At 45.8% G+C, this 6,771-nt stretch overlaps 1 pseudogene; it reads right to left on the bottom strand.

Moving 5' to 3' along the window:
* Positions 1–973: 973 nt before the first annotated feature.
* Positions 974–1,495, bottom strand: LOC110318044 (annotated as a pseudogene).
* Between the last annotated feature and the right edge of the window lie 5,276 nt (positions 1,496–6,771).

The raw sequence follows: 6,771 nt of genomic DNA, 5'->3' as shown, positions 1-6,771 counted from the left end.
GGTTTGCAAAAATTTTATTATTTTGTGTCGATGTTCATAAGTGAAATTGGTCTGAAGTTCTTTTTCTTTGTTGGATCTTTGTGTGGTTTAGGTATCAGGGTGACTGTGGTCTCATAGAATGAATTAGGTAGTGTTCCTCTTGTTTCTACTTTGTGGAATAGTTTGAGGAGTGTTGGTATTAGTTCTTCTTTGAAAGTCTGGTAGAATTCTGTTAAGTTTCTTATATGGGATCTCTCCAATTTCCTCATCAAGGCAACCTACTTTTAATAAGGGTTCAACCTCTCCTCTAGCCCATCACCCAACAGAGGTAGTGGGAAAGAAAAGTTATTAGGACATGAGGGAAGTGGACCTGTTTAGCAATAGTTCTTTGGAGGGCAAGCTCGATCTTCTTTCTCAGCAGTTCAGTACCATAGCAAACATGAAATATGATTCAGCAGCTGCAGACCAGTCCTCTAGGCATTCAGACATCAGGAATGACAGCAGCTGTAGTTTAATCCTAAAGAAACTGCCTGGCTTGCTAACCTGCCTGAGGTAAGGCCGCTGCCACAGGAACCTCACGAACAGTTCTTGGGCAAGTTCCTTCTTTCTTTCTTTCTTTCTTTCTTTCCTTCTTTCCTTCCTTCCTTCCTTCCTTCCTTCCTTCCTTCCTTCCTTCCTTCCTTCCTTCCTTCCTTCCTTCCATCTTTTCTCTCTCTCTCTCTCTCTCTCTCTCTCTCTCTCTCTCTCTCTCTCTCTCTTTCTCTTTTTCTTGTTTTGTTTCATATAACTTTAGTTTCAGTAGAAGGCATGGAGGGTATTTTGCTTTTGTCCAGAAAGATCAAGTGGAAACAGTCCACTCTGTGCCCAGTGGTGCTGTCCTCAGGGACTTTCAGAGAGGAAATCAGAAGACAAACAACATGGCCAGCGGATGCTTCAACACAGCTCAGGCTCCAAGCTGCTTGGTAATCTCAAGTGACAGGCACAGAAATCTTTCTTAATTCAAAGCCAGAAGATTGTGAAGAACTTCAAGCCCAGTTTGATAACAAAACTGACACTGCTCCTTGGATTGAATCATGCCAACCCAAGGAGCAGTATCAGTTTTGTTGCAATGCTAAAGCTTTCTCATCTGGGGCACTATATTCATAATGCCGAAGTGAAAGAATATCTCGGTATCTGTTCTTATCTCTGTTCTGTAGCTCATTCCCACAATTGAAGTCATTAGGCAGAGTCATTTGTTCTAACTCCAAAAACTCACGGATGGTATCAAGTTATTAAGTTCTTTTTTCTGAAGCGTTTTCAAACAGTGCCTCATGGCAGATAGTGAAGAATTGTTGAATATTAATGGTCGAATCTGAGCCAACTGAGTTAGCTCCTTTTCAGAGAAAGCTGTTTCAGTGTCCTTTGAGAACTTCCTACTACCAGAAAGCACTGAGGAGACAGTCTTTGATGGCCCTGCAGACTCTGTATCCACACTGCTCCACCTGTTTCTGCGGGACAGGTCACTGATATCCCACATCGTCTCATCACTGTCACTCTCTAAAGGCTCTGGGAAAATAAGCTCATACTTATTTGAGAATGACAGATGATGGGAAGATTTTACATTCTCTGAGTTCACTTTATTCCCCAAACCTGTTTTATGGGTGTCTTTTTCTGACTTGATGAAGGCAAAGACTTCTGGAGATTCCAGTCATCTGAATCACCCCTGTCTTCATCATTGTCTCCTCCAGTTTTTCCTCTAACCTCTCTGGGTGAAGACATGTTGTCCCCATAGCCAGAATGAGATGGGCAAAGAGCTCTGCAGAGACTGAGTCTTAGTTCCTGGAGTCAGGCAGGTCTAGTTAGTACCCAGGGGCCAGCATACAATTGGAGCGCTCCATTGATCATTTCATCCAAAAAAGCACACCCACTTCTGAGATGCTTTTGCCAAACTCCAGAGATAACCCTGGGCCTGTCGGCCTCAGGTCCCTACTGCCTCACCAGGAGGTTTGAGCCAGAGCCTCGATGTGTCCAATCCCGGAGACACCTCAAGCCTGTCTTGAGTTTCTTTCAATGGTGGCATTACCACAAGTAGACCTCAACAACGTTATCTATGTAAGGTGAACCAATACATGTGTGTAGTTAGCAAAGAATAGTGAGGTGGAGTAAACCAAACCAAAGCTTAGTGCCCATCTCCCACTATCTGTGGGGTCAGATTTATACTCATTCCTCTTGAGTCCTTTCACGTGTTTGCTATATCAAAACATCTTTTCACCTGTGTCTGCTTTGGGAAAACATTTTTTCCCATGTCTGCTTTAGCAAGCCATCCTTTCACCCGTGTGGCCCAGCAAAACATTTTTTTTTTTTGACATAACTGACTTTCCAAAGAAACTCCAAGTTTCCATTTCAAGGGAGTCACTAGCCTGGGGAGAAGAGCTGAGGGAACTCATGTGATCTGGCCTTCATTTTTCTGGAGTACCATTCTTGCTGTGGGGCAAGCCCATGTCCTGCATCTGGTTTTACGTCCTTATTGACATCTACTGACTAAGAGCAAAAATGGTACCTAGGCACTGATCACAGCATAGAGGTCCTGCTTGGTGGAGATATGGCACTCGTGTTCCCAGGAGTTATCTTTTCATTTTTGGTGTGTACATGAGAGGAATCTTACTTGCTGTTCCAGAACTCACTTATGTAGATTAGGATGTCTTTGAACTTATAGAGACCCTTCTGCATCTGCCTCCTGAGTGCTGGGATAAAAGGCATGTGCCACCACACCAAACCAAGAAACTATCTTGTTCATATTACTAGGTTTTTAAGCATTTATTAGCTTCCCTTTGATTGTTTTTTGGCATGTACGTATGTATGTATGTATATTCTCTCTCTCTCTCTCTCTCTCTCTCTCTCTCTCTCTCTCTCTCTCTCTAAGTCAAAGGGCAACTGGAGGTGGTTGTTTTATATTGTCTTATCTTTTTTTTGTGACAGTTTCCCATAGGCTTGGCACCAGAAAGTAAGCTCGGCTGCTGACCAAGGATCCCTAGGAATCTTGATGCATCTGTTCTCCAGTCTCAGAAGACATGTACTAAGAAGCCCAGGTGTCTTTTGATATGTGTGTTACAAGGCAGAGTGCTGTGAACAGTTATCTCTGCAGCCACTGATGTCTTGGCTTTTCAGTCAGGGTGACATGGCTAGGACTGTATTGACTGGCCTGGGACATGCAAAGCCTTTTCTGCACGGTGTGTAGTGGATCAGGCTCTTATTGCTCTGACTGATCTCACATTTTGTGTTTAAACTGGGCTTCTCCATTTTCAACATGGAGAATTTGGGTTCCAGCTCTGTTGGTTTGGATTCATAAGGAAGTATTCAGAGTTGGAGACTATGCTAGCTTTCCATCATCATAACAAGGGAAGTGTCTTCAGTGGACAAGAGGTTAGTATAAGGCCAGTGTCAGAGGACCCAGGCTGTGACCTATTGTTCCTTTGGTCTTTAGGCCTGTGGCTGGCAGGCATGGTCATGGGAAACAAAGTGCTCACAAGAGACAGGCCTTCCCATCTGCTTGAAGGGCAAGCTCCCAGTGACCTATAGAACTACCTCAGGCAGCTCAGGTCCCACCTCCCAAGAGCACCAGGTGAGGACCAAGGCTTTGCCACCTGAGCCTTTGTGAGGCACTCCAGATCCAAGTAAGACAGGGAGGTGAGGGGCAGGAAGGTTTAATCATTGTCCCTGAGCACTGAGATCACTGGGTTTTGTTGGCTCATGTTACTGTTCATCCCCAAGTAAGCAGTTCTTTGCATGCTTATGAATATGCATGAGCATTGAGGAAAGAGTCAACTCTCATTTTTTGCATGCAGGGAGTGTTTATTAAGGAGCTGATTACAACAGTGCCAGTTTCCTCCAACTGTTCCTGTCCTTGTCACTCAAGGCAGAGGATCCTGGGCATACTGAGGAGACCATTGCTATTGTCTCCTGAATCATAAGGATGGGTTGAAAGGGGCATGGAGAAAATTCTCAGGGGTTTTGCTGTCNTTCAGTACTTTGGGTTCAGTAGTGGCTTCANCTTGCTGCCTGAAGGTCATTCTGAGGGGAGAGAAAGACAATAGTTTCTGCCTTTAACCCTGGAAGTTGGCTGCAGGCTGATAATTGCCACCTCATCCTTTCCCACCAAATCACCATAATACTGCTTCAGGGATGGGGAGCAGACTTCTGCCAGTGAGCACCCTGGAGAGCTTAGACTATGAGAGAAGGAATTTGAAGGTGAATCCTCTGGCAGGAAGGGATCCATGCAGATGAGGTCAGGATCCACCCAGAGACAGCAGGTTTACTACACTGACTCTTGTGTTCACTAGAGCTGGAATGAAGCAACTGCTGGCGCTGGCACCATGCTGGCTGTTTAGGAACTGTATTGTTTACTGCTATGACATAACCTACTGTGGGCTGTGTGTCTTGTCACTGAGCTATAGGTCATATGTCATTCATCTGGTTGTTCCCTGATCAAGGCTGGCTTGTGGTAATGGCTGCTCATAGGTTCCATAGAAAAGAATGGGAATATGAAGAGGCCTTGGGGACAACTGCTGACATTCCCTCAGTCAGGCACTCTAGGAATTGACTTAGGCCAGCTGTAGGAAAGTATGGGGTAAAGGACAGCTTAAGGTTTGAGGCATTTGAGAGAAGCTGCTATTTCTGAGTCANGATTCATACTGCTTGTTCAGGTGCAAGAATATGTGCAGGGTCCTGGATTTGAGGCAAAGCAAAGCAAAAGAAACAAACAANGCAAAGAACTGTATTTCTGTTACTTACTGATTTCAGCAATTTGATGTTGGAGTTTGTTAAAGTATTTGAAGACACTCCTTCAGGAATATTCATTTTTTTATACAGTCCTGAAAAAGAAATATCACCTTGTGACAGGAGTTAAGGGAAATGCCAACCTGATTGATTTGTTTGACCACAGTCACATGTGGGATCTCTGACCTGTATGTGGCCCTAGGAGGAGTCACTGTCACACTCATTCTACATGGTGGCATGAATACTGTCCATCTCAGGATCTATAGGGTGTCCATCTCACCATCTATAGGATGGTGTATGGGAAGAGAGGCCCCCAAAGCAGGTGGAGACCTGGTGGTCTCCTAACACTGACAGCTAGTGATGGATTGCCTCAGTGCAGGACATGACTGGCGTGGCACACTCATTAGAGGGTCAGTGCACTATGTGGAACTACAGTAGAACTAACCAGGGATGTGTACTCCTAGCATGTGGCACCATCATCATTGTTGTCCAATGAGGTATGACATATCCTTCAAGTGTTATAACCCTAATGTCTAGAGGTGTGAGTGACCCAGGTCCACTGTGCCGCTGTATATGCTGATGGTCATGGTACCAAGACACCAGTGGACAAAGCTTCTTGGGAGGCAACTTGATGCATTTTCCCTATAAACCAGGGCTCGCTGCCATTTTTGAAAGAGACAGTGAGTGTGTCTGTATGTATATATGTATGTATTTATTTATGTCTGTTTGTATGTCTGTCTGTCTGTCTGTCTGTATGTATAAGCAGATGAGGGGGTATCCTGTGCTTAGTGCTTTAGTGCCCTTTCTGTGTCCCCCTCCCACCTCTCACAAGCACTGACTATGCCAACAGTCACTGGTAGTAATCTACACACCACTGAAGTTGGACCAGGTCTTCTTTGTGACTTCAGACAAAATGGCTTCTACTTCTTCCATCTGCAAGACANGAGAGGACGTTTTCAGTAGAGCCTTGCAGTTCTCTGCTTGGCCTCAAGGTCCAGGAGCGTTTTCTCAGGCTGCTGGTTCCTGTGGTTCTCTAGGTGACAGGTCTGTCATGTGTCAAGGTCAGTGTGAGATGGATCTCCATGTGACTTAGGGGTCTTGTCTTTGGAAGTTTTGGGAGTCCCTATTGGGTTTTGTTGCTCTTGTGACTCCTTGAGCAGAGGTATTGGCCTGGTCAGTGTCCCCCAGCTACGTGCATAGCAGGTGGCTTTAGGACACCAAGAGCAATTTGGAGGCTAAAGGAAAGAGGACTGGCAGTGGCTGATGACTGCTGCCTGCTCTGATGTGGGTTCGAATACATGCAGGTCTGGGTCTCTGTGTGGTGCTGGCCCCTTCTGTCTCTCGTGACCGTCCTCTGAGAACATGAGGTGTTGCTTCTACACCCATGCTTCTTGACTGCTCACCCTCCTCTGTGGGAAGTCACGCTACTGCAGTACTGGGTTGGGGTGCCACTGTAGCAGTACCCTACTGTGTGCTCACAGTGCATGCTCCTGAACTCTGCCCTTTAACACCCAGAGGTCCAGTGTTTGCAGAAATGAATGTGTCCCCTGCCCATGAGAAGTTGTGTGTGGTCAGGGGTCAGTCCTACCCAGTTTTTTTCTCTTCACTGAGCCAAAGCCTGGACAGCTCTGTCACTTCCCTGCTAAGGAGAGGTGGAGGGACTCCTGGCCTTGTTGTCACCATAGACTCAGCTGCTTCCTGATTCCCATTTCTCATTGTGTGAAAGGGACACATTTTCTAATCCCTTAGCTGCACACCAGCTGTGGGCGTCTGTCTTGCATGTTGCATCAGAGGATCAATTTTAGTGTCTTTTGTCTTTTTTATGCTTTTGTATGTGTGCTCCTCATAGCCTCCACCTGCATGGCAGTTGGGAATGGGCAGCTGTGGTTTAAGAGCTGCTGCCAGAGAGCACAGTAGGAACCTGCATTTCTGTTACACAGTAGGTGTGTGCTCTCGTCCCCACAGGCCTCCCTTTCCCCATGTCTTGAATCACTGTGTTGTCTGGCTTTGACATGATTTCCCACCAGGCATGGGTCA

The sequence above is a fragment of the Mus pahari genome, chromosome 3 (assembly GCF_900095145.1).
Source record: "Mus pahari chromosome 3, PAHARI_EIJ_v1.1, whole genome shotgun sequence".
Lineage (NCBI taxonomy): Eukaryota > Metazoa > Chordata > Mammalia > Rodentia > Muridae > Mus > Mus pahari.
The sequence above is the reverse complement of the archived record's forward strand: the minus strand, read 5'-3'. Positions and strand labels throughout refer to the sequence as shown.